Below are 15,846 nucleotides of genomic sequence, written 5' to 3'. Positions count from 1 at the left end.
ATAACACTATCTTTTCGTTCTTCAACTCTAGCCTTATCAAGGCTAGCACAACTATAAAGCTTAACTAAATTTCAACATTTCCATCTCTAATTGACCAACAAGGAGCAGTAGAACACGGATATATGCGTGTAATTATCAATCTCTCCAAAATTGCGTGATTCAATAATTAAAATGCATAAAATTAAATCAATAAAAACAACTAATTCATCGATAACCGATCCAATCAAGCAATTAAAATTTTCAAAACTGATCTTCAAAACTCCAAATCAAACTAAACAAACCTCAAATAAACAGATTGAACGTGTATTTCCAAACCAAGCAAGCATGAAAATCCATACAAAATATCAAATCCACATCAAACCGTAATCAACACAAATCCACATGATTAAAACACAACAAAATTCTCTCTATTTCTTATTACTCCCTTTACCTCCTCCCGAAGATTCCCCTCCCGCCGCCTGTGCTGCCTTCTTCGCCGCCTTTTCTTGCAGTGCCTTCGCGTCTCTACAAAAAGTAAATGCAAAAATCTTGAAATTTAACCAAAATTAATTTTAAAAAAAATGTAAGAAAAAATAGAGGAACCGATCAACCTTTCACGACGCTGTTCAGGAGTCAAACCGTCATCCTTGCCTTTGTTTACTTTGTTACCGCTACGAGCTTGAGCTCTCTCGCGATCTTTTTCTCTTTGATTTCCGCGTGAAAATTGAATCAAAGAAACAAAATTAAAAAAAAAAACTGCAGGAAATAAAAGAAAAATCAAAAGATCTAAAATTAGATAAGAACAATGAGAAGGATATGAGTCATGATTCTTGCTGCTGCTGTTGCTCTTCAGCTGTGACGGAGAGATTCTGTTTTCAGATTTGTTAGAGAGAGACTTTGCTACGCAGAGCTAAGAGCAGTAAAACGACAATATGTGAATTTTTTTTTTATTATTTTTTAGAAGAGAGGGAATGAAGTGGAGAATCGAGATTTTTTTTATTTTAAAGAGGTGGTTAAGAACCGAGAGGGTTTTTTTTTTCTTTTAAAGAGGTTGTTGAGAATCGAGAGCGTGCATATTTCATGAGCGTATAATAATAATTAAAAGTTGTCGCTAAAAAGCATTAGTGTTTTTACTATATCAATAAACATGAACGGTAAAATGCCAAAGTTTTTTTTACTTGTTCATCATAAATTATTAAAACTTTTTTTTTAATTTATTTTTTTTAATTTTATATTTTAATATTAGATTTATATAATATTATACATGAACGGTAAAATGCCAAAGTTTTTTTTTACTTGTTCATCAAAAATTATTAAAAAAAAAATTTTAATTTAGAATTTATTTTTTTTAATTTTATATTTTAATATTATATTTATATAATATTATATTTTATAATTTATTTTTTATAAAGTTATTATAACCTTATAAACCAAGTTGTGAGTTTTGAGAGTTAGTTCTGTTGACTTAGTTTATTTTATTATTATTTTTTATTATTTTTTTAATATAACCATTTAATATTATGTTGATCGGAAATTAAGTTTCATAATTGTTTTTCAAATTACTTTTTATGTGATTATCATAATCTCATAACTTAAATAGTGAGTTTTGCGAGTGCTGACTCAAGTTTTTATTTTGTTCTTTTTTAATTAATTTTTTTTTAATTTTATTCTTTAATATTGAATTAATTAATAATTGAACTTTATAATTTTTTCTTTCTTTCAATAAAGATGCCCTAGTCTCCTGACTCGGGCCTGGCAAGTTAACTTGAGTTGACTTAAATTATTTTTTATCTTTTTTTATTTGATTTTTTTTTCAATTTAATCCTTAAACATAAAGTTGATTGAGAATTAGGTTTTTTTTCCCTATGAGTTTATCACAATTTTATGACTTAGGTTTTGAGTTAGCTTGGTGATTGGGTTTTTTTAAATCCTTTTTTTGGTTGAATTTGTTTCAATTTCATCCTTCAATATTAGTTTGATTGGAAATTGAGCGCCATAATTTATTTTGATTTACTTTCTATAGGGTTATTCCAGTTTTATAATCCAATTTTAATAAGTTAACCTGGATTAACTCGACTTAATTTTTTAGTTGAATTTTGTTTTCAAATTCATTCTTAAACATTGAATTCAATGAGAATTGAGTTTAATTTTTTTTTTTTATAAGGTTATCAGGGTCTCATGATCTGGTAATGGATTTGATAAGTTAACTCAAGTTGATCTAATATATTATTATTTTAATATTTAAAAAAAATATATCGTTTTGATTTTTTAGTTAAACTAAATTTTTATCGTCTAAGTTGTCTTTAGACCTTGCAAGGCAAACAAGTCAATTCTTATGTAGTTTAAAAAATTTCTACTAAAAAACACATTAAAAACACCAGGATATTTTTTTACATCTAAGAAAAACTTCATCTGACTCGCAGCATAGATTGATTGTCTAAGTTGTCTGTAGAACTTTCAAGTCAACCAAGTTAATTCTTATATAGTTTAAAGAATTTTCAATTAAAAACATATTAAAAACACTAGGATATTTTTTTACGTCAAAGAAAAACTTCATTTGAATCCCAGCATAGCACAACTAATGATCTAGTACTATCTATTTGACCCTTAGAAAATGTTTTCCTATCCCTTCCTTTGTTTTTGTTTTTCCTAATATATATTTTTTAATTTTAAATCAACCCTTTAATATTAATTTTATTGGGGATTAAGCTTTATTTTTTAATTTAATTTTTATGAGGTTATATTGGTCTCATGATGCAAATTGTTGGCTTGACGGATTGATTTGACTTTTTTTTTCCCTTTTCCTAACTATTTTTTTTAATTTCATCTTTTAATATTGGATTGATTTGAAATTAGATTTTGTTATTTGTTTTAAAATGATTTATATAAGGTTATTCTCATTTAATAGACTTAAATCATAAGTTGACACAGGTTAATTCGAGTCTTTTTTATATCTTTTTGTAATTAGTTTTTCAATTTTAATTTTATTTTCATCCTTTAATATTAAGTTTATTGGAACTAAACTTCATCATTTTTAAAAAAAAAAATAATTATGAGGTCATCTCAGTTTCATGACCTAAATTGTGGGTTTAATGAGTTAACTCGGTTGACATGAGTTTTTTTTTCTCTTTTTTGATTGACTGTTTTTCTTAATTTTATTTTTCAATAGTGGATTAATTGAAAATTAGGTTTTGTGATTTATTTCGATTTACTTTCTTTAATATTATTCTCGTCACACTACTCAAGTCACAAGTTTAACGAGTTAAATCAAGTTAATTAAAGTCATTTTTTGTCTTTTTTAATCAATTTTTTTTTAATTCCATCTATCAACATTGGGGTATTTAAGAGTTAGGCTTCATAATTTATTTCAATTTTATTTCTATTAGGTTATTTTGATCTCATAACTTAGGTCATGAATTTGGTAGGTTAATATAGGTTAACTCATATTATTTTTTTCAATTGCATCTTTCAACATTGAATTTATTGAAAATTAAATTTCATAATTGGTTTTGATTTCTTTTATATGGGGGTAGGGTTATCGTGGTCTAATGACTTAACATACGAATTGGCTAGTTAACCTAACTTGATTTAAATTAATCTAATATGTTGTTATCTTAGTATATATATACAAAAATCTAACATTGAATATTTATTTTAAATTAAAATATATTTTTATCGGTCATCTAAGTTGTCTTTGGACTTGTCAAGTCGATCATATCATATCAAGTCAATCTTCACATAATTTAAAAAATATTCATACTGAAAAGAAACATTAGCAATGCATAAAAAAATCTTATATTAAAAAAAATTAATCTAATCTACAGTAAAGTGCAAGTCAATAATCTAGTCTTTCAATGTTGAAAACAAAAGAAAAATAAAATGTCATTAATTGAAATCTGTTTATTGTTATTAGGAATAACTCTCAAATGAATTCTTTGAATTTGCCAAAACTAATGCATCATAGGGAAACAATGTTCATACAAACTTACAGGTATTGTTGATTGAAATTATATAATGACAATTTCACACTCCCCAATAAAAAATCATTAAATTGATTATTGGAGGAAGTGAGGTGTTTTTACAAAGTTCATTGATCATTATCAAATTGATTGAAAATAAATAAGTCTTTAAAAGCACAGTAAAATAATCCAAATATCATTGAAAGAAAAAATTATAAATTAGCATTAAAAGGTTTTTTTTTCCTATTTTCATACTGGTTTTTTCATTATAATTAGGTATGATGACTGACAATTTGATATTTTATTAAATATAAAATATAATTATAAAAATAAAAGGTATGGATTCACGTTGGAGGTGTTTATGCTTTTTCGGTGGTATATATGGTGTCTATTGGCGATAAAAAAAACTAGTTTTTATTATATCATTGGAATCATCACAATATCCTCTTCTTTTTGGGACAAACATGGCAGCTTCAAAAAGGCAGTGCGACGTTGGTGGCCTTTTTTTCCTTCTCATCCCCTGGAAAATCACATGGGTCATTAGGTTGTTCTTTTGATTTCTAATTGTTATTATTGGTTTTTTTTATAAAATTTCAATTTATTTTCAATTTCATTATTCAATTCAAATTTATGATATGTTTTTTTTTCAATTTTATCATCCAATCCCAGTAGATTTTTCATTTCAATTTCACCCTTTAATAAAAAATTTGCTTTTATTTTTTTTCGATTTTGATCAGTATTTTTTTTGTTTTTTTGTTAAATTGATTTTTCTTTTCAATTTCACTCTTCAATGAAAAAATAAAATTCATTTTTTATTTTAACTTTTATTCTTATTTTTTTAATTACTATTTTTGTTTTGGATCCTTTTATATAATTAATTTTTTTTTTAATTTTATCCTTTGATATTTGATTAGTTGACAATTGGGCTTAGAAGTATTTCCAAATAGAGTATTTCTAGTCTAATATTGCGGTTATGAGTTTGAAAAGTTAATGTATGTTGACATATGTTTTTTTTTCTCATTTTATTTGCAGCTTTGATCATTTGATATTGAGTTTTTTTAAAAACAAAAAAATAGGCTTAGTGATTTATTTTTTATCGGGTTATTCCGATCTCATTACTTGAACCACGAGTTTAATGGGTTAACCTAGGTTTGCTCGGCTTTTATTACTTGGGATATAGACTTGTTATGCTAACTCAAAGTTGACTCGGACTAATATTTTGTTCTTTTCTATCCACTTTTATCTTTTCATATTTAATTGGCTGAAAATTGAGCTACATCAATTGTCTTCTTATGAAAATATTTTTTTATCATGTTATCATAATTATTTTTTTAAATTTGATTCATTTGTTTGTGTTACCTATTTTTCTTATCATGTAATTAAAATAAAAATAACCTTATTTGACCCAATCAGGTCTATACCCAAGTCACGGGTATTTTAAAACATATTTGATGCATTTGAATATTATTTTTTACATAAAAACTATTTCAGCCCACAGCTTAGCGTGAGTCCTCAACTAGTATATTTTTAAAACAAGAAATTAAAATAAATTATCATTATATCTAGGATTTTTTTATCTGTGTCTTCTAAAATCTTGAAAACAAAAGAACAAAAAAAATATCTATTTTTGTAATAAAAGTGATATTTAGAAAAATAAAATATAGTAGTATAACTATTGGAAGCGATAAAAAAAATATTGACATCTCCACAGGAATATAAGAGCTAGCGTGATTGATATTATTAATAATAAATTTACTTTTAAAATTATGACTGAAAATATTTCAATGTCATAAAAGACAATTCCATCGATTTTACAATCATATCTGTGGAGAAATTTAATCTGTGATCAAAGCATAGCCGAACAAAAAGCTTGTTTGGTTAGCTGCCGTTTCCACTTCATGGGCACTTGGGTTTGCCTTCCTGGGTTTTCATATCTCTGTAGCATGGACACTCATCCTTGTGACCATATTTGCCTGAGGGAACACACAAGCATCTCTTGCAGCAATAGTTGCAGAAGAAAATGCATGCACTCTTGTGTGAGGTTGCTGAGCATCGGACATCGCAGGCTCCTGGGCAATCTGGGAATCATATGTTTCTTAATCATCGTTATTTTTTAGATTAACGTGGGTGTTCGGGTCAGCTTGCGCGCACCACGACTAATCCCACGGGCCCTGAAGTTAATGACCATGTAAGCCTCCAGTAGCCATCATATGAGCAACTAAAGATTCGAACTTGAGACCACAGAAGGAGCAAACCCCTTAGTCCCAAGTCTTTACCACTTGGCCACCACCTAGATGGTTCTTAATCATCGTTATTATTATTACGTAAGATAGCAAATCATCTTTTAAAAATAAAAAAATAAAGATAAGTTCTTGAAATATCTTAAGAAACGGTAACGATCATGCAAAAGGGTTTTTTTTTTCTTGTTATTATTATTATTATTCAAAAGGTTTTAACAATTTGTTAATTTGAGGGAATGGTTTTAAAATCTATAAAAGGAGATTTTATAATATCTATTTAAACATAGAGGATTTATATATGAACTCTTTAAACTCTTAGACAATATTTATAATTTAATAATAATTGAAGGGTTTTTTTATAATTTATCCCAAAGTAAAATTTGATTTGTTTTATTTTTTTAATTTCCATCGGTTCATCTCATTAACATCGCTACCGTATACTTTCGAAGCAAGAAAACCTTGTGGGGATGGAGAGCATACCTTGCAATTTAACTGACCCCTCGCCGCCAGCCTATTAATATTTAGATCAAAATCAATCAAATACATTAGTATGAAATTAAGATTTAATTAGTTGAATAAAAAAAACCATGTTATTCATATCCTTATTCAAGACTTCTTCCTCTCCTAAAATATTCCAATTGTAATATGTATGATACAAAAATAAATTGATAAATTGCAACACCTCCTTAAGGTATTGTAAAATAATAAAGATCACCTAAAAGTTTGAACATTTGAAAAAAAAATCCCTTTATGTTAAAAAAAAAAAACATATTACAAAAACCTTCTTTTAGCCTTATATATAAACACACCCAAAATAACCTTAATTAATATTAAAAAATAGTTAAATAAATAATTTTAAAACTAAATAAAGAAAAAAAAAGGGATATGGACCATGCATATGGTTCTTTTTCAGTAGATGAACAATGTTAGGTTCCCTATGTAATTTCATTCAATTTTGTTTGGAGTTTCCTTTCTAATATTCTTTCTCTAATTTCAAAAAACTTTAATTTAAGTGTTTTTTTTTTTGTAAATAACAATTAAGGGTAGGTGGGATATCGTAGGGTTCAAAAGGATATATATATATAATTTCGTAATACCTTAAGATTTCATTCAAAATAAGTAAATAAATAAAAAGTAGGTAAATTACAAAATGATAACCCTAGGAGCGCGCTACGTACGGCTTGCCATGGGGTGGTTGTGGCCCTTCAAGCTTTTTCTAATATTATTTTTAACCCTTATATTTATGAGTTATTGTAAACGATCTCTTGAATTAGAAATTAATTTTGACCCTTTAATTGAAGGGTTCATTCAATTGATTGGGCCCCTTTAAAAATTTTCTTATTCTATTTATAACCCTGTTTATTTTAGTTTAACTCGGTATCCATACTTGTATATTTTTATTTTTTTTGTTATTTGCCTCCCCCTCCCATTTATTTAATTACACCAAAAACTAAAAGCACGCAGTTCTTGCACGCCTGAAAGAATTAATTAATAGTATGGTAATTAAAAAAAAATCAAAGGGAAAACATATGTGTGCGTGTGTACTATACGCGCATAGAAAAAAAAAAGGAAAAAAAAAGAGTGCTGGCAAGTGAGAAAAAGAAAGCAGACTTGTGAGGTTTCAATAACGAAGGCCATGGCAACAAGGAGAATGAGAGCAGCGGAGAGGGAGAAAGAGAGCTTAGTCATGGTTCCTTGATCTGTTCTCTCTAAGATTTTGAGGTAGACGAGGCAAGAAGAGTACTGAGTTGGTCTTCACAGGCATACTTCTGTACCTATTTATAATAACAGACTTCAAACGTGAAAAATATTCATATTCATCCTATTACAGAAATTAATTTATACGGATAAATTTGAAAATTTAAAAGATTTTGTGAATAATGGTTTGCTATGAAAACTAGCAAATATAAAACGTTCCTATTTGGACATAATTATTGTATGGTTTTAACTACAGTAATTAGAAAATAATTAATTAGTCAAACTTTCTATAATTTAAAAATTGAAGGGAAAACATTAACAGAAAAACTAAATAATATAGAGAAATCATTGTAGTTTCTCTTATAAAACACTATAAATTATTACAATATTCACTTCACATTTTATTTCAAATATAATCATTAAAAAAAAAACCCAACTATACATGGCTTTTACTTGATCACTCTTCCTTACTTTTTCGTAGATTTTTTCAACCTCAAATCATATATTTCCATTAACCCATTTTCTTTATTGATTAAATTTACAAAAAAATAAGATATCAAAGAATTATGGAGTTGACAAAAGATAGAGAAGGGTGAAGCATATCAAAGAACAAGAAAGTAAGAGAAAGGGCAAAGATCATGCTACTGGTGGTGTCCAATTGTTCTCCTTTTTCTAACCCAGGCCAAAAAAAAAAAAGCTGCGGAAAAGGTGTCAAACCTATAGGTTATAAATAAGATAAGGAAGTTGCGATGGAGAAGACAAAGTCATAAAGATAGAGGAGGCTTGCTAAGGATGGTGGTGTTGGTGGTAATTCTTCTACTATAGAGTGGAGGATATCAAATATAAAAGTAAAAAATAGTGTGTTGTTTGAAATCCTAACTCTTTGATGTTGCTTTTCAAATACTTCTTCATATATATGATGCTTGCTAGTTCTTTTTCTTTAATAGGTTTTGATTAGTGAAATTTCTTTATGGTTGTGGTTCATTGTGGGTTTTGGATATTGTTACTCTCTTTTTTGTTGTGCTTTGATTGTCTATTTATTAATATGCCGAATTTGATTACAAACATTTTCAAAGCTTAGTAGTCTTTAATTTAGTGTCTTCAAATCATTTTGAACATCTTGACCTTTGTGTCTTTAAAAAGGTGTTATCCGTCATAATATACAACTATTAATTTAACTAAAAAAGTTACTAAGGTTTGTATTAATTAGCTTAGGTTGTTTTTTTATATTCTTAGATTACAAATGTGAGTTCAATGTATGTCATTTATGATAGTATTTCGGTCATAGGTTTAAAAATTTTCAATACTTTATGAGGATGGGCATATTTGTTGTAGAGAAGATACTACTTCTGTAAAAAAAACTAAAAAAAAGAAAGCATGAAGAAAAAGATATTGATAATACTTCTATAAGGAAAGCTAGAGTGGTTTTCTAAGTAGTCTCCATCAGAAATTTGTCAAAGTCATAAATTAGATAGGATTTGAAACTTTAGCAAGTGAAAGGAATGTTTTGCCAATGTTGTTATGATGATGGTTTTACCAATACGAGGAAGGTATATAATATTTTGTCTGATGAAAATACAGCATGTATAGAACAATAAGTTTTAATTGATGCAATAATTAAAAATAGTGGATTGGCAAATCATAATTTGGTAATTGTATTTTTGGCGACAATTCTATAAAATAGATGATGGAAATAAATCTTTTATTGTTGTGACAAGGACCAAAATTACATCAACCAACTTATTTGTGGACATTAGATTTTATACTTCAATGTTTTAATAGATGCAGATAAAAGTATATATGCTAGGATATTATCTTCTGACAAAATTTGAAAAACTTCACTTCACTGTACTAAAATTTTATTTTTTATTGTGGTTGTACAAGTAAAATTTGAGCTTATGTCCTTTTTTTTTCCCCTAATATCATATTCATGCTTTATGTGGAATTGTTAAATTTTTTTTTTTTTGGTCTTTATGTGGACATTAACCAATAAAAAACTAAAAGATTTGACAAAAATATTTTATAGCAAGAGAGTAAATACTATGGACTCGCGTAGTTTAATCCATTTTCATTTTTTTTCTATGTTTTTATTAATTGAAAAGGTGGATCGATGGATACAAGTTCTTTTCATCTTTTTCTCCTTGCTCTTATGCCTTTTTTTTAAAAAATTTTTCTCCTTGCTCTTATGCCTTTTTTTTTTTAATTTTAAGATAGCAAAGATTCAATTACGATAGAGATAAATGTAAAAAGTCCTAGCTTTTTAAAAATAAAACACGTTATTAAGGGAAATACATTATAGAGATAGTTGGTGAATGAATATGAGAATTGACAGGGTTTGCTCAAAATTTATATCCTTATTGAATCATGTTGACAAACCATTTTCTCTCATTATTATTGAATGATTGATCCTATTTAGTGTGATTGATTTAATTTTTGTTTTTAGAGAATTTGTTTCTTAATTAGGGAATTTTAGATCTTTGCCATTTTAGATGAACTGTAAGTTCATAAAAAAAAAATTAAAATTAACAACCAAAATAAATTAGCTCACAAAATCAAACTGTAATTTCTTCCCTATTTTTTTCATCCTGAATTGTTGGTGGGCAAATAGTTTGGGGGTGTTGCAATTTCATTTTAAACCTTTGCTACACAACATTATATCAACTATAACCACTTCCACCAACAATATCGACAGCAACAACCATAATGGCAGCCTAATAAGTATGCTTTTAATGTTGGACTTCTTGACTAATTTATTTTTTGTGCTTGATTTCTGTGTTTGAATAATTGGTTTCTTTGATTTTTAAAAATAATTAACATGTTTGTTTATTTATTTGCTCTTGAAGGTTTGGTTAAAAGAGTAAGAAAGAGCTAAAAAGAAGGAGCTAGATGGATAGTTTAGAGTTGTTGTTACCTAGCCTAAAGTTTTTTATGATAATTACTTTTTTTTTGTTTAATTTTATTTCATGTTGATTCAATTTTAATTTTTATTATATCCAACTCTTTTTGCTCAATGTGATGTGAGTTGTGCTAATATCATAACTAATTAGGTATTGATCCAGAGTAGATTGTCTGTGAATTTCTTAAATGTTAAAATGTTAAAGTCTTTATAGTAAATCAGACAAACTTTACAGGATTTAGATGTTTATATGTCATTTATATTTGTATTATATAGTTAAGAGTAATGTAATATGCTTGCAATCTTATTAGTTTTGCAACTTATGCTTTGTTTGGTTAGAGATTCTTTCTCCTATAACGAAGCGCAAGTATGCCCCAATATATGGTGGAAAGCCATCACATAAAAAAATTAAGGCAATTGTTGCAACAATAACAACAACAACAACAAGCCACATTGATGAAAAAACGAGGTTGTTTCCTATAGTCATTCATTTTTTTAGGTTATTATTGGTTTTTGTAATTTGTTATGCAAAGAACCAGATGCATGTCTCCTATTTATGAATTTTTTTTATTCATTATTTTTGTTTTCTTATTGTGCCAATTCTTCTTTTTTGTTCATTATTTTTGTTTTTCTTGTTGTGTCACTTCTTAAATTATATAAAAATAATAATATGCACTACCTATATAGTAAGAAAAATGAGGTTATTTCCTGTACTTTTTTATTAATGTTTTTTTCACCTATAACCATCTTTCAAATAAATTATAAAATGATCTCTATAATCTTTCAAACATCTCCTTATGCTTGGAAACAAAGTAAATAAAATTTTGAGTGAACTAGTGGAAAAGAGAGAGGGATGTGCTAGTAATTTGCCAAAGAAAATAATAGGAAAGAAATGAATTATAACCAAATAAACATATTTTTTTTAAGGAAAAGAAGACCTTATTTGCAGGAATCCAATCAAGGGGGGAGGGGGGAGGGAGAGAGAGAGAGAGAGGCAATTAAGGGGGGAGAGAGAGAGAGAGAGAGGCAATTGTGCCTGCAAAATTACTCATTCAATTAATGCATCATTATCTATATGTTAAAAACAAGAACATGATATACTAATCTCTTATAGCTAGAAAAAAGCCTCTCTTGAAGAAATGCATTTCAAAATTTCTCTTTGCAACATTGCATTTTTTTATTTTTTTTTATTATGAGAAACTAGGTGTACAAAGTTATTGGAAGTTGTAAAAAACAAAATTATTTGTGTAGAAAGTGTGAAAAGTTGTATAACAATAGGCTATTGGATTTTCATACTTGAATTATCAAATTACAAATTGGGTTTCAAGGATTTAAAATGCCCCATGACATGTTTTTCTTCAGTTTTGTAATGCATGTGCCTTTTTTTTTCACATTCATTTGTTGGATTTTAATGAATATCAAAATTCAGTAAGGTAATTCTCACAAGTTTTTATCTGTATTTAGAGTTTTTTCTACAAGAATATGATGCTTTTTAACCAAGTTGATAATGAGGGAATTTCAGGTACCAGCTAAACTTCTACTATTTACCATTTTTATTTTAAACTCCACTAGGTTGTTGATGTATTAAGTGATGGCCAATAAGCTTTATGTAATGGTAAATATACCAATTCTTAAATTATAATCTAAAAAAATTATTGATACTAAATAAGCTATTAAAGTTAGTAGCTACAATTGTCTCACCAATTTAAACCGATAGTCGGTCCTGATGTGGTGTTGACCATCAATTTAGGTTTACTAAAGTGATTTTTTTCTATTTAGATTTAGTTTTTGTTTTGTTTTTGACATTCAATATTTGGTTCATTATGATTGACTTTTCTGAATTGTTTCAATATAGATTTTATTGGGTTATCACATTCTCATGCCCTGAATTTTAGATTTTATTGGTTAACCATGGTTGGCTCAAATTAATCTAGTTTGTTGTTGTCTTAATAAAAAAAATACAATATGTTAATATTTCAACATTTTAAAAGTTGTTTTTTTGTTTAGTATATATCAAATTTTTAACTTCTTAACATTTTTATATGTTTTTAAGATTAAAAAAATAATATGGCCGCAATGTAACATGGGTAAAAAAACTTTGTTACAACTATAGTACTTTCAATTTTCATTATTACTCCATATATAATATCAAATGATTGGCCTCCTTGTTAAGAAAGCATACTTCTTTTCTTGACTTCTTGGTTTCAAACCTTGCAAGAATACTTCTCTCCTAGAATATTAAAATTAAATAAAAAGACACGAGATATCAATTTTTTGTAATAAAGAGTGATTTTCAGACAAAAAAATATACTAGTATAATAGTTGGAAGTGATAAGAAATTATCAGCATCGATCCCCACAAGAATATAAGAGCACAATTGCTATTATTCATAATAAATTTAATTTTAAAATTATGACTCAAAAGATTTCAACTTAATACAATAGTAATGTCTCAAGAGACAATCCCATCAGTATTAAAATCATATCTTTGGTGATTATTCTGGGTTAAACTTGTCTGGTTGGCTGCCGTTTCCACTTCATGGGCACTTGGGTTTGCCTTCCTGGGTTTTCATATCTCTGTAGCATGGACACTCATCCTTGTGACCATATGTGCCTGAGGGAACACACAAACATCTCTTGCAGCAATAGTTGCAGAAGAAAGTGCATGCACTTTTGTGTGAGGTTGCTGAGCATCGGAAATCGCAGGCTCCAGGGCAATCTGAGAATCATATGTTTCTTAATTATCGTTATTATTATTAGGTAAGACAGCAGATCATCTTTTAAAAATAAAAAAAATAAAGATAAGTTCTTGAAATATCTTAAGAAACTGTAATGATCATGCAAAAGGGCTTTTTATTATTATTATTACTCAAAACGTTTTAATAATTTGTTAATTTGAGGGAATGGTTTTAAAATCTATAAAAGAAGACTTTATAATATCTATTTAAACATAGAGGACTTATATATCAACTCTTCAAACTTTTAGACAGCACATTTATAATTTAATAATAAATGAGGGGTTTTGTTCTAATTTATCCAAAAGTAAAATTTGATTTCTGTTATTTTTTAATTTCCATCAGTTCATCTAATTAACATCTCTATCTTATACTTTCGAAGCGACAAAACCTTGTGAGAATGGAGAGCATACCTTGCAATTTAACAGACCCCTCGCCGCCAGCCTATTTACATTAAAACCAACCAGATATGTTAGTGTGAAATTAGTAATATATATGATAAAAAAATAAATGGGTAAATTACAATAACCTCATTAAGATATTCTAAAATATTAAGATCACCCATAAGTTTCAACATTTGATAAAGTCCCCCTGTTTTTTAAAAAATATCACAAAGACCTTCTTTTAAGCCTTATATACCCTTAATTAATAATTTGAAAAAAAGGGTATATTTTCTTAGACGCATGGGGATATTTTTCAAATATTCAAACTTTTAAATGGTCTCCATAATATCTTGAGAATTGTTGTAATTTATCCAAAATAAATAAATTGTATGTAAATTACAGCCAAAGGAATACGCCACGACTTTCCACGAAGTGGTCGTCGCCCTTCAAACGTTTTCAAAAGTTATTTTTAACCCTTAAGTTTATGACTTATTTTAAATGGAACCTTTAATTAGAAATTCTTTTTGACCCTTAGATTGAAGGGTTAATTCAATTAGACCCCTTTAAAAGTTTTCGTATTCTATTTACAACCCCGTTTGTTTTAGTTTAACTCGGTATTCATTCTTATACTATTTTTTTTGGTATTTGCCTCCCCTCCCATTTATTTCATGACACCAAAAACTAAAAGCACGCCGTTCTTGCATGCCTGAAAGAATTAATTAATAGTATGGTAAATTAAAAAAAAAATCAAAGGGAAAAGATACGTGTGTGTGTGTACTATATGCGTATAGAAAGAAAATAAAAAAAGAGAGTACTGACAAGTGAGAGAAAGAAAACAGACTTGTGAGGTTTCAATAACGAAGGCCATGGCAACAAGGAGAATGAGAGCAGCAGAGAGGGAGAAAGAGAGCTTAGCCATGGTTCCTTGATCTGTTCTCTCTAAGATTTTGAGGTAGACGAGGCAAGAAGAGTACTGGGTTGGTCTTCACAGGCATACTTCTATACCTATTTATAATAGTATGTGAGATCAGAACATGATCTATTAGATTTGATTGCAAAACTTTCTTAAACTAGACCTTGAATTGAAATGGAAACATATATCCATCCATGGTAGGTTAGTGCTGTGATAGTTATTATTTTTAAAATTATTTTTTAATTAAAAAATATTTTAAATAATATATATTTTTATTTTTTCAAATTTATTTTTAATATTAATATATTAAAAAGATGTAAAATCACTAAAAAATAATTTAAAATAAATAAATAAATAAAAAATCTCAATTTTTTTCTAAAATCCTTTTGGAACACAAAACAAATATGCTATCAGTATAATCCTTATACACAAATTGTTTCCTCAGAAATCATAAAAAAAAAAGAATTTTATTAAAGAAATAAACAGAATAAGTTAAATCTTTTTTTAAAAAAAAAAACATAAAAGGATCTTAATCTCAACTCATATAGTACGGTAGTTCTTTTTTGGAATTTGGAATTCTTCATTTATAAAAACATATATATATATATATATATCATTCCTATTAGAGAAATTAATTTATTGGGATAAGTCTTAGAATTTAAATGATTTCGTAAATCTATTTATAAGGTTTAATTCAAGTTCCTATTTGGACATAATTGCTGTATGGATTTTGTCACAGCTCGGATGTTGATAATCTAATCCTTACAAGTAAAATTATTAAAGGGTTGATAGGGAGATATTTGGTTTCTTTATATTTTTTAAACATCATATAAAAATAATATTACTCTTGAAAATAAAATTTGTGAAGTATGTGTACAAGGTCCTTTTTTTTCATTTTTAAACTGATTTTTTTTAATGATTCACAAGTTGGTCTCAAACAAATTAGTTTTTTAACAATAATAAATATTATTTTTATAAAAAATAATTATTAAAGTGTGTATTTTTTACTAGATTAGTCTAAGCTCATGACTAGAATTATAGATT

General features: G+C 27.4%; 1 long non-coding RNA gene across 1 annotated transcript; it reads right to left on the bottom strand.

The window, feature by feature from the left end:
- Positions 1–213: 213 nt before the first annotated feature.
- On the bottom strand, positions 214–971 carry LOC105140488 (uncharacterized). Its single transcript, XR_845191.1, has 3 exons — positions 798–971; positions 591–696; positions 214–504 (listed from the first exon to the last, which is right to left on the bottom strand). It is a non-coding gene; the product is annotated as an uncharacterized LOC105140488 (long non-coding RNA).
- Between the last annotated feature and the right edge of the window lie 14,875 nt (positions 972–15,846).

The sequence above is a fragment of the Populus euphratica genome, unplaced genomic scaffold (genome assembly GCF_000495115.2).
Source record: "Populus euphratica unplaced genomic scaffold, PopEup_1.0 scaffold274.1, whole genome shotgun sequence".
Taxonomy (NCBI): domain Eukaryota; kingdom Viridiplantae; phylum Streptophyta; class Magnoliopsida; order Malpighiales; family Salicaceae; genus Populus; species Populus euphratica.
This window is presented reverse-complemented; position numbering and strand designations above follow the sequence as displayed.